Raw genomic sequence first — 20,662 nt, 5'->3', positions numbered from 1 at the left:
TCCTGGGCAGCGTGTCCACACCGACAGGCACAGGGAGCTCCCGGTCCCACGTCCGGGCGTCGGGTTCAGTGTCCGTATAGAAAGTGCGGCAGGCCAATGTGATTCCGGTGCCACGACACTCAAGGCCCCCGGCTGCACACGCCTGGACGGGCCCCCACAGCACTGTGTCCCTCGCAGGTACCGGCGTGACAAAGCTCGAGGTCTCGGCTCCACAGGACCGGACAGGCCCCCACTACGCCGTGTCACCCACCAAAGTGCTCAGAACCAGAGGGGGCAGGGGGGGGCACCTCCGTACTCCCCCAGTAGTCCAGTGTTGCCAGGCTCGGCCAGGGTCCGTGCCGCCGATGCCACACAGCCGCGGGCCCACAGCCGCCCCTCAGTGGTCCCAAAATCAAGGTCCCCGGCCTCCAACCAGCCGCTAGGCCGCAGATCGCCGCTGGCGCCCCAGGGTCCCAGAGGGGACGGAGCCACCAGATCCAGGCACCGGAGACGACAGGGCCCACCTCCGGACCGACGGTGTACACCAGGCTTCACCCACGGGCCCGGGGTCCAAGTGTTTCAGGGCCGTCCGGGGTCCGCACCGCTGACGTCACCCCCGGCGGCACTCCGGCAGATGTCACTCGGCGTCCCCAAAATCGAGGTTCGCGGCTCACGGCCAGGCGCCGGGCCGCAAACTGCTGTCAGCGCCTCAGGGTCCCTGTGGAGACTAAGCTGCAGGACCACGGCACCGGAGAGAGCAGTGCACACTCCTGGAACGATGGCAAGAGCAATGAATCTCCTGCGGGCTCGGGGGCCAGGATAAATGATGAAGGTGAGTTCGGGCCGGCGGGAGCTCTGCTAAGCTGCGACCGCCATCCTCGCCCGTCAAGCCACGCCCCCTTGTGGATCCGTTTTTGATTCCAAATGTAAATTAAAATCTCCCAGGAGGGTGAAGTGGGGGTAACGGAGAAGCTGTTGTCCTAGAAGTTCTCCAATGAATTCCAAAAATCCAGAGGGGTTACCTGGCGGACGATATATTAGTCCTCCGGTAAAGGAAGTTGAAGGCTGAAGAGATATGGAGAAGCCAATGCTCTCAGCCCCTTTGATGTAATCGAGGCTGAACGTATGACACTTCCACGTACTTTTAATTATTATCACCACGCCTCCCCCCTATACTTTTGTCTGTCCACCCTGAGTATGACATAATAAGGGGGTAGGGCAATGGACTGATCATGAGCATTCCATTCTTTGAGCCAGGTTTCCATAATAAAAAGGAAATCTAGGTGGTGGGTTAGGATCAGGTCCCTAATAGCCTGGCTATGTTTGCACAGGGAGCGTGCGTTTATAAGCCCTCCATTGATACTTTGCTGAGGGGGGGTAGAATTACTCTTCCCTTCCAAAGATGGCCAAGGCATTGTCCATCTACAGGTTCTACAAGAAATAGGGCCCCATATGTTCGTCATGGGAAAATGTTCGACACACCTCGCGTCAATGTTGAACTCTGTGAGTGCCTTCGCCTGATGGATAAAATGCGGGGAGAAGTCGCCAGCATGGCCTGCGCCTGTCCCGATCTTGGCGCGGACGGGCGCAGACGGGCTTGCCTTTGGCGTGCCACCAGCGTGCCCGCTGCGCTGTCGCTGCGTCCTGGTTAAAGTAGAAGATCGGAGATGCAGGGGGAGAAGTAAGAAGGGAGGAGCAGGGAAGCGAAGTCAGCCCTGGAGGACTAGAGCGCTAATCTTCAGGCGGGTCGGGAAAACGTCCCAGGCACCGCGTTAGCGCTCTAGTACAGGGCTGCTATCAACAAAGTGGCCAAGTGCAACTGATAACTGTGAAAATAAGCAAATAATACAGCATTTTTTAAAAATCTTAAGTGATGCCCCCCGCTAAAAACGAATGTTAAAAAATAAGCCCCAAGTACAACAATGCAGGCAAAGTGCGTGTGAAGCACTCGTATTCACTCACGCTATCAAGGGGTTAGCCAGGAACTCCCGGTTAAAATACAGCACCGGAAATGGGAAGGTAGGAGCAGGGAAGCGAAGTCAGCCCTGGAAGACTAGAGCGCTAATCTTCAGGCGGGTCTGGAAGACGTCCCAGGCACCGCGTTAGCGCTCTAGTACAGGGCTGCTATCAACAAAGTGGCCAAGTGCAGCTGATAACTGTGCAAATAAGCAAATAATATGGCGTTTTTTTTAAATCTTAAGTGATACCCCCCGCTAAAAACTAATCTTAAAAAATAAGCCCCAAGTACGACAATGCAGGCAAAGTGCGTGCGAAGCACTCGTATTCACTCACGCTATCCATGAAGTGAATGAATGAAGTGAGAAGGGAGGAGCCCACAGAGGTGAGGAAGCCTGGATCAGGCAGATTGAGCGACTGCGTGGAGCTTTGCGGAGCGGAGAAGGAAAGAAAGGAGGATAGGAAGCTGTATCCTTACCAGAACCTGATGGAGCACTAGAATCCATGCAGGTGGCAGAGATATTGGAAGCCACAGGTGCATGGCAGAATGTGGTGTCAGCCATGCCATACAAGTGGGCGTGCTGTGACTCTAGAGCATTGGGGATGTTAGGAAAGGACGAGGCTGCTAAGGATCGTGTGGAGTGCTTTCCCATTACAGCAGTGGGAGGGAGAAGATGGAGGGCAGTGACTGAGCAGTGGGGTTTGATTTTGCTGCAGGCAAGACAGGGGCTGATCTGTCAGCAGAAAGGAAGGGGAGAACTGGGTGGGCCTCTGTTTTGGTGCAGGAGCTGAGAGATACCGTGGAGATGAGCTGTGGTGGGAGTATTGGGGGAACAACGGGTATGAGCGTGAGCAGGAGGTATGAATACTATAAGGGCCAGTAGGAGGAGCACAAGGTTTTCAACGGTGCCCGACTGAAACACTCACAAGTGGTTGTGGTTTTGTGGGGCCCTGTAGAGGATGGATGTACAGGAGGGTTGGAAGGGGAAGAGGGAAAACCGAGCAGGCATTTTCTGTGAGAGGTGGGGAGACAGGAGTGCAGCATGGAGCCACTATCAATCAAAGATTCTTTATTCGGCCAATGAAGGCCATAAAAGCATGAGGGAATGAGCATGGGCAGAGTGAAGAATGCTGTCTTTGAATTAGGGATGGTAGGGCAATGGGTATGGGTGGAGAGAACACCAGAAGGTGTGGTGAGGGAGGCAGGAGAAGCAGGGAGGCTTTGAGTTAAGGGAGTCATCAAGCGAGGAGCACAGAGGACAGTGGGACACCAATGGTGCAACAGAAGACTCTGGGAGAGTCTTGTGTGGCTTCTTTACCCCAGCTCATGATATGGTTCAGGCTGCTGCAACTGATCTGTTTATCATTCATGGACGATACTAAACATTTAGGGAGTGAATCGCATGTGCACTTTTTAAAGAAGACTTGTTCATCGAAGATTCTAGTTGATGTGAGATGTTGCAATGTGAGAGTTGGGGATGGTAATGTACCAAGTAAAAGTGGGGCACATGATTTGTGGTAGAGACTTCCTGTTTATGAGGAGATGCAGCTTATCTTTGATGAGGAAGATGAAGAGGCGGAAGAGGAAGAGATTTTTGAGCCTATCATAAGTCAAATTAAGAATATGGCAGAGGAAGAATGCTATTGGTGGATGAGTCAGTGTAGGGCTGGAGGAGGACTAAGAGAGCTAATGGTAGCAGCACAACTGGTGTTTTACACATGGTCTCTCCTTTGCTTTCCTGGTGAGAGGTGGAGGTCAAGGGCTAGGAATCGGAGTAGCGGGTAGAATGTTTGGTCAGGGTTAGGACTGGTTTTAGGTTAGATTACGTGATCAAGGGTCCCCTTTCACTTTTACAGTAAGTGCTGTGTGCATCATAGGGAGCAGGTAGCCATTTAGCAAGTCACTGATGGTACTTAGGGATGCCAGGAGAGAAGACCTAATGGTACCCATCATAGTTGAACAGGCATGGTTGCCAAGGAGGTTCAGCCGGTGAGGCGCAAGGGGTAGTAGCCTCAGTGAAGACGTGCTCCCTCTCAAATCTAAGTTGCAGCAAGTGATTTCCATCTTGTTGGAAACATACTTTTATGCTTCCCTTATTAAGAAAACCAAAGACTGACGCTGCAATACTAAGCAGCTCTAGACCAATTTGGCTCCTACCTGCTGCTGACACAATTTTGGAGAAATGGGTCAGTAGGCAGTTAACTCACTTCTTGGAATCTAATATTTTGCTTTGTGATTCCCAATCTGGTTTTCTACCAAGCTTCAGTACTGAATCTGCTCTGTTGGAAGTTACTGAATTCATTAAAGAAAATCTTGATCAGGGCTGTACTTCAATGGTAGTTCGACTTGATCTATTAGCCGCCTTTGATACTGTCTCACATTCACTACCTCTGGATAGGATCATAAGGGCTGATATTCAAGGTAAGGTGCATGCTTGGCTAAACCCTTTCAGAGGGCAGATCCCAGGCCGTATGTCTTCCTCCATTAACATCAACTTTGAAACCACTTGGTTATGGAGCTCTGCAGGGCTCAACCTTGAGCCCTACTTTAATTAATCTATACTTGGAACCTCTAGCCAAGTTAATTGAATATTGGGGCATTCACAAAATGTCTTATACAGATGACACCCAACTTTTCCTGTCCTTTCAGACACATAAAGATGTGGATCTATCAACCTGTAAGCAATGCTGAGGTGAGTAGCAGTGTGGATTCATTCAAATTTCCTTAAATTAAACTCAGATGAAACTGAAAATCTATTTTTGCGTCAAAGTGCTTGCTGTATCCAAGCAGATGGTGATTGCATGAACTAAGCCCTCGTCCGGCCCCTTCTTCCACTGCAAGTTAATATTCAATTCTAATCTTTCCTTCACAACTGAAATTGAAAACATTTCTGCTGGGTGTTTCACAAAAACTTAAATCGCTAAATAAATGCTGCACTTGGTGCCTGAATATAGAGGATAAACTATTGTTTACACAGTTGTAACTGCTAGACTGGACTATACTAATAGTCAATATCTGGGCCTTCCAGTCTTTTTATTTCGAAGACTACAGACCATACAGATTGCTGCAGAAAGACTGATCTTTAAAAATTCTATGTCAGCATTCAGTTTTTCTCAAAGTCAAAAAAGAATCCCTGGACTACACACACTTTTCATCACACTCTTAGATTTCATACACACCAAGCTATAGGAGCAACAGGATTTTTGTATATGTATCAAACCACCACCAAGATATGACGTTTACAGTCTTTGTATTTTATTAGTTTGTGTATTTTTCTTTAAAATTCAGAAAACTTTCTGAAAAGCATTTTATAAAAAAACATACATAGTATATCACATTTGAAACAATTGTTCACAATATTTCATAAAACATACAGTTTTAAAAACAAAATATAAATAAAAACACAGATTTCTTGTCACTAAACTATCAAGACTTTACAGTACATAGTAAATCACATTAAACAACCCCTTTTAACCTGTAGGTTCAAAAGTTCCCACTAACGTGCTTCAGTGACCCATTAGCCTCATATTGTTTTCAAAACAGAAATTACAGTATCCAAACTTTTGGTATATCTGCTATTTCGTTGGGCTTTTATTGGATTCTATTTTTCCATGTGTCGACACGTTTCAGTGTTATTTAACTGGTACAGTAACACCTTCTTCAGGACAGCAAAATTCATGGGGTCATCGTTTCCAAATTTCCTTTCTGTATATATAAGACAGTAATGAATAACACTTTAAGAAGAGGGTTCTAAAAATTCTCTTTTCCTTACATTGTAATTTCTAGTTTATACTCTTAATATAAAAACAATGCATGTTTTTGTCCTATTATTCCTATCCCTACTGTAGCTATTATTAAAAACATATTTTTTTATTTTGCAACATTGTCACAGCGGTTTCATATATGAGTAAGACTCTTCTACCCCTCCGTTATATTTTAGTGTTGGGCCATACACATCTGAAATCAATCATTCATTCCCATCATTCACTCAAATCCCAATACTCGCCTTAACTCCAAAACAAATGAGAGGCGACGTTATTTCAGCCCAGGAATTGATTCTATTCCTTAGGGATTTTATTGTAGGGTATTCACTTTCTGTTACTGGTGTAACCCTGTAGGATCAATTGATGATATTCAGATATCTGTTCTTTTATATGTCCTATATTCTACTTCTAATTTTTGAAGGAATTACCTTTTCTTTGAGAAAAAGAAGGAAGAAGAAATCTGCAGGTCAGGCTGATATTCCTGTCCCACTTTTCTTCAATGTGATTATTATTATGACTGACCTAGGTAATTGGAAACATAAATTTTGTTCTCTTTTCAATGTGTCCATTATTTCAGTCTTTCTCTCTCCTGTATCTTTAATTTACCTTTGAGCGGCATGCCCAGGGTCAACACGGCCTTCCTTTCTGTTAGTTAATGTTTCCTATGTACTCTTCATTTTTTTCTATTTTTCAGTGACTGTACACTGTTGAGAATATATTGCAGTATATCAATTATTTGTCCCAGTCTCTAGGTTATAGTCTGGTTTTCTTAAATAGAGGGATTCTTACCTTATTATGTATTAAAATTTTCCCAACGAGGTATAGCGTCCTATTTCCGTTTTTCATGAACCGGATATGTTCTGTAGGGTGATATTAATGGTATTTAAAATTAATGATCTCTTTCCCCCATGTTATAATACATGTGTTAAGGAGTCATCCTATGTTTTAAACTATGTCTGTGCTACATGTTTTTATTGACTTCATATAACTGAGAGAAAACATGTTTTCCTATAGTTGAGACGTATTTCACAATTAAGAAATATCTATGTATTATAAGGCGCACTCCCTACCCTTATTTGGCCATATGCCATGGTTTTGTACTTTGCAGTTTAAAACTCATTAATCAGCGTTTAACGTATGCTGAGAGTATGGAGGCACTCGAGGCGGCGGTAGCCTTGCTATTCCCAGGTGCCACAGGACCGACTTCCCACACATGATCTTACGATGTTTCAAATGGCCCAATAACGCGGTAGAACTCGGGGCAACAGTAGTCTTTTTTGAATAAAAGAATTTATATATACATAGCCCGGGGGTTAAATAGATTACACTGAAAGGATTTCAAAACCCTTTTAACGATTCTATGTTGCAAGACATCCCCATGAAACGTTAAAACCCGGGGCCTCAGGATCCCTTATTTTCAAAAGAATTCTTTTTACATACATAGGCCGAGGCTTCCTACAACAGCATTGGTGGAATTACAATTAGCATTTACCGATTCTACATGCTTCTATTAAGGGGGTCTGTCAGGGACACTTACCAAGATTCTTTACAGTCCGTGTGTCTACCTCGTTTCCTCGTTATAGCACACTACGGTTTTGTTCATGAATATCGTGTGGCATCTTGTTTTCCCACGCATGCGCATAACATACATATCTTTATTTTATATTCCTGGCCGTTTATATCCGACCTTAGTCTGAAAAGACTAAGGTCGGATATAAACGGCCAGGAATATAAAAGTATAAATAAATATATCTGCCGAAATATAGATATGTAATTGAAACTCGTAGCAACCATTAGTAACAATAGGAAAACATAAGATGGCGGCGTATCAAAACTAGGAAAAAACGATGTTATGCGCATGCGTGGGAAAACGAGATGCCACACGATATTCATGAACAAAACCGTAGTGCGCTTGCATACGCACGCCGCAGTTCGTTAAGATAAAAGCATGGGTTGGACATAAACGGATAGGGACACACTAGTAGAAATTAATAAAGATATGCAAGACGTATAAATATAAACTAATAGAGATAGGCAGGTTAAACTCGTAGCAATTATTGGCAATAAAAAGGATAGTCCAAGATGGCGGCGTCACTAAACAAGAAAAAACAACGATGTGCGCATGTGCGGGTAAACGAGATGCAGCACACCTGTGTATCTCGAGTGATGGTTACATGCAGGATAAAAGGGTGCAAAATGTAGATTGACGCCATAACGGGGAAACGAGGTAGACGCACGGACTGTAAAGAATCTTGGTAAGTGTCCCTGACAGACCCCCTTAATAGAAGCATGTAGAATCGGTAAATGCTAATTGTAATTCCACCAATGCTGTTGTAGGAAGCCTCGGCCTATGTATGTAAAAAGAATTCCTTTGAAAATAAGGGATCCTGAGGCCCCGGGTTTTAACGTTTCATGGGGATGTCTTGCAACATAGAATCGTTAAAAGGGTTTTGAAATCCTTTCAGTGTAATCTATTTAACCCCCGGGCTATATATATATATAAATTCTTTTATTCAAAAAACACTACCATTGCCCCGAGTTCTACCGCGTTATTGGGCCATTTGAAACATCGTAAGATCATGTGTGGTAAGTCGGTCCTGTGGCACCTGGGAATAGCAAGGCTACCGCCGCCTCGAGTGCCTCCATACTCTCAGCATATGTTAAACACTGATTAATGAGTTTTAAACTGCAAAGGACACAACCATGGCATATGGCCAAATAAGGGTAGGGAGTGCGCCTTATAATACATAGATATTTCTTAATTGTGAAATACGTCTCAACTATAGGAAAAAATGTTTTCTCTCAGTTATATGAAGTCAATATAAACATGTAGCACAGACATAGTTTAAAACTTAGGATGTCTCCTTAACACATGTGTTATAACATGGGGGAAAGAGATCATTAATTTTAAATACCATTAATATTACCCTACAGAACATATCCGGTTCATGAAAAACGGAAATAGGACGCTATGTCTCGTTGGGAAAATTTTAATACATAATAAGGTAAGAATCCCTCTATTTAAGAAAACCAGACTATAACCTAGAGACTGGGACAAATAATTGATATACTGCAATATATTCTCAACAGTGTACAGTCACTGAAAAAAAGAAAAAAAAATGAAGAGTACATAGGAAACATTAACTAACGGAAAGGAAGGCCGTGTTGTCCCTGGGCATGCCGCTCAAAGGTAAATTAAAGATACAGGAGAGAGAAAGACTGAAATAATGGACACATTGAAAAGAGAACAAAATTTATGTTTCCAATTACCTAGGTCAGTCATAATAATAATCACAATGAAGAAGAGTGGGACAGGAATATCAGCCTGAACTGCAAATTTCTTCTTCCTTCTTTTTCTCAAAGAAAAGGTAATTCCCTCAAAAATTAGAAGCAGAATATAGGACATATAAAAGAACAGATATCTGAATATCGTCAATTGATCCTACAGGGTTACACCAGTAACAGAAAGTGAATACCCTACAATAAAACCCCTAAGGAGTAGAATCAATTCCTGGGCTGAAATATCATCGCCTCTCATTCGTTTTGGGGTTAAGGCCAGTATTGGGACTTGAGTGAATGATGGGAATGAATGATTGATTTCAGATGTGTATGGCCCAACACTAAAATATAACGGAGGGGTAGAAGAGTCTTACTCATATATGAAACCGCTGTGACAATGTTGCAAAATAAAAAATATTTTTTAATAATAGCTACAGTAGGGATAGGAATAATAAGACAAAAACATGCATTGTTTTTATATTAAGAGTATAAACTAGAGATTACAATGTAAGGAAAAGAGAATTTTTAGAACCCTCTTCTTAAAGTGTTATTCATTACTGCCTTATATATACAGAAAGGAAATTTAGAAACGATGACCCCATGAATTTTGCTGGCCTGGAGAAGGTGTTACTGTACCAGTGAAATAACTCCGAAACGCGTCGACGCATGGAAAAATAGAATCCAATAAAAGCCCAACGAAATAGCAGATATACCAAAAGTTTGGATACTGTAATTTCTGTTGGGTCAGTGAAGCACGTTAGTAGGAACTTTTGAACATACAGGTTAAAAGGGGTTGTTTAATGTGATTTACTATGTACTGTAAAGTCTTGATAGTTTAGTGACAAGAAATCTGTGTTTTTATTTATATTTTGTTTTTAAAACTGTATTTTTTATGAAATATTGTGAACAATTGTCTCAAATGTGATATACTATGTATGTTTTTTTATAAAATGCTTTTCAGAAAGTTTTCTGAATTTTAAAGAAAAATACCTAAACAAATAAAATACAAAGACTGTAAACGTCATATCTTGGTGTTGGTTTGATACATATACAAAAATCCTGGTGCTCCTATAGCTCGGTGTGTATGAAATCTAAGAGTGTGATGAAAAGTGTGTGTAGTCTAGGGATTCTTTTTTTACTTTGAGTGTCGACAGTACCCTGTTCCCTGGAACCTAGTGGGGTCTTCTCTCTTGTGAAAACAGCAATCAGTTTTTCCCCAGATGAAACGCCTACACTGGCTGGCAGTAGCCTAACATATCCAATTTAAAGCTCTCACTGCTGTATTAAAAGCCTTAGCCTCTGACGGACCTCTCTACAAAAAGAAAGGAAACCTTATTATCAACTCAGGTCTATACGGTCTAATAATCTCAGGCTGCACAAGTTCCAAAACTTATTAAAGCCAGAAAAAGCAGCAGATCCTCCACTTTTCTAATGGATAAACTTTGGAACTCACTTCCTATTAGCTTACATTTGGCCCGATCAGAGTTCATCTTCAAAAAGAAGCTAAAGAATTTACTTTTTAATAAGGTTTAGTGCTAATTGCCATCTGCTTGCCCATAGTAGTGTTCACATTTTCGGCTCTCACCATGACGCTTCCTCTAAACAGCTGTGCGCTGTATAAATGTAATTTATTGATTTATTTATTGATGAAGAAAGTGGAGGTGGAAGAGCGAGCAAAGGTGGAGGGATCCTGGGTCACATAGAGTGAGCGACCGTGTTGAGCTGTGTGAGCAGTGGTGAGGAAGGCAAGAAAGGAGCATGGGTAATTTGTGTGCTCACCTGAAGTTAAAGGGCGGCTGTGAATTTTTAGGGGGCAAGTATGTCTGGGGCTATGGGTGCACAGCAGGGCATGATGTTGGCCATGCTCCTTAAGAAGGTTTCATGACGTTACAATGCATGCTTTTACCCCGCATGCCTTTGCAATACAAGTTTCTAGAATGACTTGCTGTCTGCGTGAGCTGGAGTTTAGCATAGTATAATTTACTATTCCAACTCCAGTTTGTGCAACAGTAGGAAGGTGTTGGAGTTATATCCAACACCTTATACACCCCCTACAGCAAGCCTTTTCAATGTAATTGTATGCGGGGTAAAAGCATGTGTTGTAAAGCACGCGTTGTATCGGTTGTTTCCCCCTTAAGAAGGCCCATTGAGAATCAAGGGTTTTGTGGACATCAAGAAGGAGATGAACTGCTAAAAGGAAGAGCACAAGGAGTGTTACCTCATTATGGCAGCACAAAAGAGAAGAGAGAGCACAGACCACAGTGACAGAGGGGGTTGAATTTGCAGCATACAACACAGGAACAGGTCTGCTAATAGAAAGGAAAAGTAGGTGTGGGTGGGCCTCTGTTTTGGTGCGGGCTGAGAAATGCATGGGAGATAAACATTGGTGGGAGTAGTGAGGTGTGCAGTGTGGATTAAGCTGGGCAGGGGGTATGGTTACTAGAATTGCCAGTGGGAAAGCCCAACATTGTCAGGAGTGCCTGAGTGGCACAGCCACAGGTTGGAGAGGTGGAGTGGGGCCTGTGGGGGGTCTGTACTGGCTTTAGGTTGGATTCCAGGGTCAATTGACCCCTTTCTCATTTACAGAAAGTGCTGGGTCCATCATGGGGAAGAGATAGCAATTTAGTGTTGATGATGCGGATATTTTATGATACCAAATGCCTTTGCTTTGAGGCCTGTAGTTTTCTTTAATCTACTTAAAAAGGACACCAGCGAGAATGCACAAAATGGTCACACATTCCATTTTGTGTCAGCCAGCTGCAACGTGCAAAGCAATGCAAGGCTTTCCAAGAAATACGCGTGCCAGCTTCCAGCTAGCTTTTGCAAAATCTTACATTTCCTATCAGTGTCAGCGTGACCTGACCGGTCACGTCCGTGCCATGCCCACGTATACCAGAAACACTTATTTCACCTTTATGGAAATACCCCAAATCTGCTTTTGCCGATGACACATGGGCAGCAATACCAGATCGTAGATGTATTTCGGGCCTTAGAAGGTATCACACCAGGATTAGCCTTCACTGATTGGTCCAGCAGGACATAGTCTGATCTGTGTTACATATTTTGTGATGCCCATCTTCTAGGGCTTGTACCTATAAAATGTCTCTGCGCTGTCATACCAATTGGGCACTCAGTAAATTTTGCTGAGGTCTCCGTGCTGCAGGTTTATTTTGCATTCTGATTGGGCTCCCAATAAATCTTGCAAACTTGTGTGCTGAAAGAGAATTGTTTCTGTGCCATTTTATTATCCTTTATTATTTCAGCTTTAACATTTGGTGGAGAATGGGTCCCATCACAACTGACAGGCTCCATTGACGGACACTGGTGCTTGGACTCTCCGGCATCCTCTGAGAGAGGGGATTTGAGGTGATAACGTTCCGTTTATTTATCTCTCTCCAATCTCTCTGGTTGCTGGAGGGTCGCTGCCAGGTGGATGGTCTGATTGTTGCCTCTCTGTTGTTTTTGGGGAGGTTCTGCTCTTTTCCCTCTCAGCACGCTTGTGTTGTTTTTTCTTCTTGTTTTGACTCCCTATGACTGAGGCTGTGTGTTTATGTCCTGGGAATATTTATAATGCCTGTTTTCTGGACTCCATGTCTTTCATGATCCCTTTCCTGGTCACTTTCTTCGTTCTCATGTCATTGGCTCTGATGGTGTATTTTTGCTTCTGCCATCACAAAGCCCAGGAGGTCAATACTGATAAGCCGTCTCCCTCACTCTCTACGCTATTGCCTTTTCTTTGTTTCTGTGCCACGGGCGTGTGTTCGCCTCTGTCATTGCTACCTGCTACAATTTCTGTCCTGTAGGGTCTGGCCCTGGTCTCTGACATTCCCTGGCTGGTGAAGGCAAGTTTCTGCAGGATTCCTGGCGGCAGTAACTCTTTGGTGATTTCGGTATCGGAAGGCCTGTCATTGAGGGCGAAGTTCTGCACCCTTTCCCTGCCAGCAGAGAGTGTCCGGCCGTTGGGAGTGGAGGACACCCTTGCCAGACCGTTTCCCCTGGTTGCAGTGGACGTCAGTATGCTCTGACAGACTGGATGGACGGAGCCCAGTGAGTACACTTGGGGGGGTTTACATCCTCCGGCATTGGGTTGTAGCAGTTGGCCCCTCATTGTTGCGGTGTGGCAGGTTTTAGCTCCCCTGTGGGTAGTAGCAGGGAGCCACCGTTTTAGGGCGTGGCAGTTTTTCTCCCCAGATTGGTACATAGTGTTTGTGCCTGTTGGGTATCACGATACGGGTGGCCGGGTTGGCTGCCGGATTTTGTTTTCTACTGAGTGCCTCTCGTTCATTGGTTTCTTTGTTCTCATGAGCTCTGACCTGGGTCCAGCACTTTCGCCTCCACGCCACTGGCCTCAGCTCTGGGCTTTTATGAGGAATGCTCCGGGCGCTTCTGGCTCTTTGGCTTGCGCCCGTCGCCCTGCCTGGGTTCCGCCTCCACCCTCCCCCTGGAGGTCTCCTCCTAGGCGCCAGAGTGGTTCTAGGTTCGTGCCTCTGGATATTTCTCTTTTTTTAAAGAAAACATAGATCCTTAACGTGTCAGAATAGAAAAAACAAAGTGAATTATAGTCAACAATGCGAACTATAAGCAAAAAAGGTGTCCAGCCGGACACTGTATTTATTCAATTTTTGAAGATAAAAAGATAGTTCTTAGCACAAATATACAGTGGGATACAATCCTGTATCCAATATACAAAGACAAACAAAGAAATACAGAGAGGAAGGGGAATGTTTTCAGGCAAAAAAGAAAAAAGAACGCATGTATTTTAAATGAAAATTAGACAAAGCTGTATAGTGAACACACGCATAATATCACAATGGAGAACTTGTGTGTAACTATTTAGCATGTCGACTGCCTTTTGATCCTTAAAGAAAAAATACAAGGATCATCATCAGGACTAAGAATTATGTGCCTGAATATTGTTTGCGAGCCTGTTGGAAAAAATTGGGGGAAAAAGGCAAGAAGAGCTTATTTACAAGACATACGTCTTAATTGTTACATAGTTTGTCAGTGGAGCATGCACTGGTTGAAGAAGCTTTTATGAGGAAAAAATGAATCAATCTTTATATTTATCGAAGAGAAGTTCCGGCGATACTAAAGCAGTGTTGCCAAGGTACAAGGAATAACAAAAACCTTCCGTGCTAAGATTTAACCATAATCTAAAGGCAGCGTACGAACATTCGGTTTAACAAAATGAGATTGTCCATATTTCACGAGAGAACATGTGGGGCACATTTTTGTGAAGGGTGCTGAGAAATTATAAAAAGTGCATGTGACAGAGTGAATAATTGAGATTGAGCACGTGGAGTGAGCCGATGTGAGTGTTCCCCGCCGTTTCCGGCATTGGATCTGCTCGCAATCTATCAATATCCTACAGTTAGCCCCTTGAGGTGAGATAAGCGCCACTCTAGCGTCTCCCCATGCTCAAATCCTCCGTGAATGCATTACGGTCACAATTGCACTCCCATTGGCTCACTCCATGTACTCAATGTCAATTATTCACTCTGTCACATGCACTTTTTATAATTCTTCAAAAATTGATTAAATACAGTGTCCGGCTGGACACCTTTTTTGCTTATAGTTCGCATTGTTGACTATAATTCATTTAGTTTTTTCTATTTTGATACGTTAAGGACCTATGTTTTCTTAAAAAATTGCTACCCTAGGTCTTTTACGACCTAGAGGGTTCCCTTGTTGTTATAAAAGTGTCTGGATATTTCTCGGCACGAAGAGGGGGGTGTGACGCTTGGTGCACCAGTATTTCTTTTCTCAATCATTGTGGGTTTCATTGAATTTTTTTACTGTGTTCTTGTGATGTGCTTGGTATAAGTAGTGGCAAAATACTGTAGGTAGGTGGAGTGTTTTTACCTGGTGTCAGGTTATGAGAATTTCCTTTGTCAGCTTACGCATTTACTCTGGGTACCAGAACGTTAGTTGACCGAGCTCAGAGAAAGGAACTTTACCTGATAACATCCATTTACCACGTTACCAACTAGTACGTCCACCCCTAATACTCTCTTGCCTCTACAAGGGACTGGATGTAAAGATTTATTAATGGGCATTCCTCTAAATCTCCAAGGATAAAAAGGATTTCTGTAGCTTTTCTTACTCTTTTGGGATTAAGTACAGCAGACCCACACACAATCTCTGCACAGAGGGTTTTCTCTACAGCGCTGCCGCGTAGGATCCCCAGAACTTGTCCTAAGTGTTTGATGTGATTGTTTGAACTGTATGAAGCAATTCACCACCCTTGCCCTATTTTTAGATGTTGGGCAAATTGTGGCACAGCCACAGACAGGGTCTCTTTTCCTATCTTACTTATTTCACGGGCCATCAAGGCTCAACAAACAACTAGGATCTGGCTTCTTTCTTCCTTGTGAAACAGCTTTGGTGAATTGGCATCAAGTGACCTTTGGGGTGACTGGTGGATGGCTTTCTGTTTGCTCTCTTGCAAATACTGGTGTGTGGCTGAAATATATATGAAGCATTTTTGTCAACCTATTGTATCACATGTTACCGTCTTGTAGTCCATCCTGCAACCCATCTGTCAGGTATATTTGAACAGTTATTTGTGAAGCGTTTAGGACTAGCTGCTGCACTATACACAACTTAACCATGGGAAACAGCAATAGTAAAAAGAATTTAAATACAGCTCAGTCGGCCCCACCCAAGAACTCACCTGCCTATATCGTGGCTTTAAAAAGAGGCTTAAGCTCAATTATTTACACCCACAAAATGGCACGATCTCACATCTAAAAACCCGGACCTGCAGTTCCCATGTAATGGCACTTATGACATGGCAAAATTATCATATTTGCGCCAGATGTTGAATTTAAAGGGAAAGAAGGTTAGAGTAATCGAATGGGAGGCCTTTTATAACTGTGACTGGGTTTTGAGTGACATGCGTTCAACCAACGCGGTCAAGTCAAAGGTCCACAGTGAAATAATGGAGATTACGAAAAGGGTATTACAGGCAAAACTGGAGGGCAATTGGAGAAAACATCAGCTAGACATGGTGGGCGTGTTCCCATGAGTTCCAGTTAAAGAAGAAAAGAATGTAGAGGGTGAGGCAGGGATAGAGGACCAACTCCTAGAAGATATTCTCTTGGGGTGCTTGGGATGTGATTCACCGCTGCCTGCACCTGAGCCAGAACACATTGAGCTAACTCCTGAGGAGCGGGAGGCAGCAGTATCCTTTGTACACAGAGCACTGAAAGATAAGGTTACGAGATTGGAATTGGACGTTGTCCAAGACCTGGTTTCTCTGAAACTAATGAGGGAAACCGCGGTCCAAGCAGCTACAGAATACAACAATAAGAAACATAACATTCTAAAGAAGTGTGCTAGGAAAAAGGTTAAAATTCCTAAATTAATTGGCAGACAGTGGCAGCAATTATTTGAAGATAAAACACAGGACGACTCACTCAAACAGTCACAGTGGCATTCACTAATATGGGATGCATTTAAGTATGTCCACTCCACAGAACACGACATTTCGACTTTAGAGCAATGTTGATATAAAGTCAGCTCTAGAGAGCAAAAGACAAGGCAGCATCAGGGGAGGGGTGGGAGGCGCTTCCACATCCACTCCAAATTCACCAAAATTGATGCTAAAGAGCGATTCTTTAAATTGTCAAGCACTACTACAACGGCTCATTGAGGGCTCACTCAAAGTGGACTCCTTTATACAAACACAGAGAAGAAAGTATTTAGATAAAACGTTGTCCTTAGCACGAGCAGAGTTAATGAACAAGGCACTCCAAGCTCATTCAGCATTTGCTAAGCAAGCCAACACCCAGACAACCACGGGTAGCCATACCTTACTACCAGCACAATATGACTGGGAAGTAGGGAAGTTTGGATTTACAGACTCAGATATAATAACATGGGTGGAATCTAAGTTGCAGGACATGCTTAGATATGCGGTAGACAAATTGCAACAATGGAAATAGTTAATACACACATGTGCAGTGACCGATGTAGCCCAGACCCTGGCCCACTGCACCACCGCAGCCAACACAACAGAAGTTCCATCGCTTATCATGCCCCTACAGGAAATACCGCCACTACCTGGCCGTAGGCCAAATGATTTAGCTTATGTTTATGTCCCATGGTCCAGGCAGGACATTAATTGTTTTACTAGAGACTTTCCCAAACTTAGAGATGAACCACAGAAGTGGTACGAAGAATTAAAGCGAATGGCTGCCCTGGGAGGATTACTATGGAGAGACTTGGACACATTGTTTAATATAATTGTCCCAAAGGACCTTTGGGAAGACTGTAAACGGAAGGTTGGGTGGCCAGATGTGGAGCCAGGGAGAGGCAAGGGCGGGATGCCAGGTCCAGCAATAGATGATTTATACATGAAGGTGGTAGAATAATTGAAGGAGAAGGTACCGGAAGATTGGGTTGATTGGAGTAAGATAACGAGTACTAAACAGGAGAAGGACGAAAGTATGAATACATATTTCGACCGCCTCCTGCAAGTATATAGGCAGAACAGTGGATTGAAAAACCCTATGGGGATGCGATGCCGGCCCTGGTAACAACATTTGTACAAGGTCTCACACCACCTATCACAACACACTTGCAAACTTCTTTTGTCTGCTGGCAGCAAGAGCCTATAGAAAAAGTGTTGGTGGCAGCCAGGTACTGCTCAGATTTTCTGTCTAGTGCGCAGGCAATGGAGACAGAAAAATTAAAGAAAGAAAAAGAGAGGCTAATGGTAGCATAAGTATGATTTTACAGCAATAGCAGAGGAAGGGAAAGGAGCAGAGGGGAGGCACGAGGCGCAGGAAGACAACAGAACAGTAGGACACCTGCCTTACCCCGCAGATCAGCCTCCCTGCCACCTCAAGGCACAGCATGTTTCTATTGTAAGGACCCCAACCATTCGAAAGCAGATTGCCCTATATAGAAGAAAAGGAATGAGGACAATAGGTACACACAGAACAGCGGGCAGGAGGGCCAACACCAGCACACCAATTACACTTGGCCCGCAGGGTACCGGAATAATGCGCAGCAAGAACACAAGTCTCAACACCAGCAACAATGGAAAGGAGGGGAGGGGTGGACCCCAGTAGGCAATGACTGGCCCAAACCACCGCCTCCAATTTAATTCTAGGGATGCCTGAAGGTTGGAAACTGCGTGATAGCCCCAGCAATAGAGGTGGACCCATCCGGACCCTATGTAGAGGGAAAATTTTTGGGTAGGGTTGTTCCATTCCTAATTGATACTGGGGCTCAAAGATCAATGCTGAAGGCATTAACAACGCCTGAGGCTCCACTTTCTAGGATTACGGTAACCGGAGTAGGCATGACCGGACAACCCATTACAGAATTCCTTACTGAGCCACTACAGTTTGTAGTAAGTACAACAACAGTGCACCATCATTTTATCCTTTGCAGATTTTGCCCCGTGAATTTGCTGGATAGAGATTTGTTATGCAAATTGCAATGCACCATACACTGTCCACCAACAGGGGTCTTTTTAGAGAGCAAGACCAATAGGCTCATGTTACAAGCCTTTATGATATGCACTGACCCTACAATACCGCCAGAACTACATCACTGTGTGCCGCCTGAAGTATGGGCACCAGTGCCAATGACGTAGGGCGGGTATTAAACTACCCACCAGCCCAGATAAAACTAAAGCCAGGAGCAATTCTCCCAAGAGTGCAACAATACAACATTTCTAAAGAGGGGCAGAAAGCATCGCACCAGTCATACAGGACCTCTTGAAGCAAGGAATTCTAAGGGAGATTCAATACAGTCAATATAACACACCCATACTTCCGGTGAAAAAAGCTACAAAGGGCTTGGATGGGGCCCCTGTCTATAGATTCACACAGGATCTGAGAGAATTGAACAAAATAGTGTTGCCCTATTTCCCGGTGTTCCCAAACCCAGCAACAATATTATCCAACATCCCAGTGACAGCCACCACCTTCACAGTGATGGATCTTAGCTCCGCCTTTTTTACCATCCTCTTGCACCATGACAGCCAACCTTTCTTCTTCTTTAGTTTCAGACAGAAGAGATTTTGTTGGACAAGGCTTGTGCAGGGCTATACAGAGTCACCTTCTATTTTCACACATGCCTTAAAAACAGATTTAGACTACCTGGTACTTAAGGAGGGATCCACACTTATCCAGAATATTGACGATTTGCTATTGGCCTCGCCTTCGGGGGAGGCTTGCGTAAAGGACACTATCGCTGTCCTGTGCCACTTAGCACTAAAGGGATAAAAAGTCTCCCCCAAGAAGCTACAGCTTTGCCTCACCTCTGTGAAGTATCTAGGCCATGAACTAACATAAGGCAGCAGGAAGTTGCTGCCTGACAGAATATCGACCATCACCCATTTTCCCAGACCCTGCACTCAGAAGGAGGTTAGAGCATTCTTAGGAGTAGCCGGATACTGTCGTCACTGGATACTCAATTTCTCTCTCATTGCGAAACCCTTGCAGGCACTCACACACAAAGACATACCTGACACTGAACCTTGGTCATAGGAATGTGAGAAAGCTTTCAATGAACTGAAAAGGGGGTTGTGTGATGCACTAGCAATAGGCATCCCTGATTATAGCAAGGATTTGCACATGTTCCGTCACGAGAAGGGAGGTTGCTCAATGGGGGTCTTGGCTCAGAAACATGGAGCCTTATACCGCCCAGTGGCATATTACTCTGCCATGCTAGACCCAGTGGCCGCCGTGCCTGGAAGCGGTGGCAGTTGCGGCACTTGCCGTGGAACAGTCAGACAACCTAGTGTTAGGACACACAATAGTGTTACACGTTCCACATGCCGTGGACACACTTCTCACATCCACTAAGACATAGCATCTCACAAAGGCACGCCTCACCAGGTATGAGTTGGTACTGTTGACACCACACATTGTCATCACGAGATGTACAACCCTGAACCCTGCGTTTTTGCTACCAACTGAACACGAGCTGGAGGATTTTGATTCAGATGATTCCTTTCATGATTGTGCCATGGCCATAGATAGGCATACAAAGGTACGCCCAGACCTTAAAGATACACCACTCTCAGATGCTTAAGGAGATTTGTTTCTAGATGGGTCGTGCCTGAGGGATGACAAAGGGGTATTAAAAGCATCCTATGCAGTGGGCACAGCTACTAAATTATTGGAAGGTGGGAGACTGAGCACAGCGAAGAGTGCAAGGGCAGCCAAACTTGTGGCACTTACAAGGGCATGTGCGTGGGCTAAAGGGAAGAGAGTGAATATATACACAGACAGCCAGTACGCCTTTGGGGTGGTTCATGACTTCGGCCAGATGTGGTCAATTAGGGGGTTCCTCACATCAGCTGGCCAGCAGATACAGCATGCACAATTGATTTGTGACCTTCTCCAAGCACTGCTACTTCTTCCAAAGTGGCCATTATAAAATGTGCAGCTCACACCTCGTCAAAAGACCCCGTTTCCAGAGGCAATGATTTCATTGCAAGAAGCAAAGAGAATAGCGCTTACAGGCTGCCAGCTAACCATGATACAATTAGTGGACAGTAAAACAGACACCAGGGAGGACAGTGATTCCTTTCATTTTGACCCCATACAGATTCAGATGAGGGCGGGCAACCGGGAAAAAGAGGAATGGGCACAACATGGCTGCGTACAATCCAAGGAGGGGTTATGGACAGGGCCTAATGGAAGGATATGTTTGCCTTCCA

The sequence above is a fragment of the Lissotriton vulgaris genome, chromosome 8, assembly GCF_964263255.1.
Source record: "Lissotriton vulgaris chromosome 8, aLisVul1.2, whole genome shotgun sequence".
NCBI classification, from domain to species: Eukaryota; Metazoa; Chordata; class Amphibia; order Caudata; family Salamandridae; genus Lissotriton; species Lissotriton vulgaris.
Note: the sequence above shows the minus strand (reverse complement) of the source record.